Source organism: Poromitra crassiceps (genome assembly GCF_964638095.1).
Source record: "Poromitra crassiceps genome assembly, chromosome: 13".
Classification (NCBI taxonomy): domain Eukaryota; kingdom Metazoa; phylum Chordata; class Actinopteri; order Beryciformes; family Melamphaidae; genus Poromitra; species Poromitra crassiceps.
The window spans coordinates 24,316,162-24,317,073 of NC_139644.1; positions in this window are offsets into that span (position 1 = coordinate 24,316,162).

A 912-nucleotide genomic window follows, 5' to 3' on the forward strand; every position below is an offset into this window, starting at 1 on the left:
AGTGGGGATTTTGGGGGGGTGGTGTTTAGTTTTTAGGTATATGATGAGGGGGTGGGAGGGAGTGGTTGGAGATAGATTGTTGTGGGGAGTAAGTGTGATGGTGGATGGATTAAGGATGTAATAGATTTGGTGGGAGGGGGTGGTGGGGGGAGGTTAATATTTAATGGGGGAGGGTTTGGAGAGGAAGTAGGGTATATGAGGATTGGGGGGGAAGGTGTGGATGAGGAGAGGGGTGGGGTTTATGGTGGATGGTTGATTTTGAGGGGGTTTGGGGGGATTGTTGAGATTTTTGGAAAATGATAGGTTATTAAAAATAATAGGGGTGATGAGAAGTGAGATGTAATAGTGGTATGAAAGAAAAAGAGTGATGAAGGTAATGAAGGTAATGAAAAAGTAGAGAGTAAAGTGATGAAAGAATAAATGTGAAAGGATGAAAGAGGAGGGGTGAAAGAGGAGAGAGTAAAGGGGAATGATTGTTTGATGGTTTGTGTGGGGTGGGGAAGGGGGAGGGGAGTGGTTGGTTAGTTTAGGAAAGATTGTATGAGAATGAATGGATTAGGGGGGAGGTGAGGTAGATAGTGTTATGAGTGTGTTAGAGGAGAGGGATGGGAGAAGGGTAATGGGATGGGTGGGTTTTTGAAAGGGATAGAAGGGGGAGGAGAGATTTGGAAGAAGAAGAGGGTTTTAGTATTTTTGAGTGAGTATTTGTGATTAAGTATATAGGTTTTGGATTGGGGGGAATTTGAGGGTGTGGGGATTAGGAGGGGTAGGGAGGGGTGGGGGTTTTGTTATTAAGGGGGAAAAATTGGTGTGGTGTTTGTAATTAGAGAGAGGGTATGATGTTTATTGTGTGAGGATTAGTGTATAGGGAGAGATTTAGGGATAATAGGGGGTGGGAGGTTAAATGAAGAT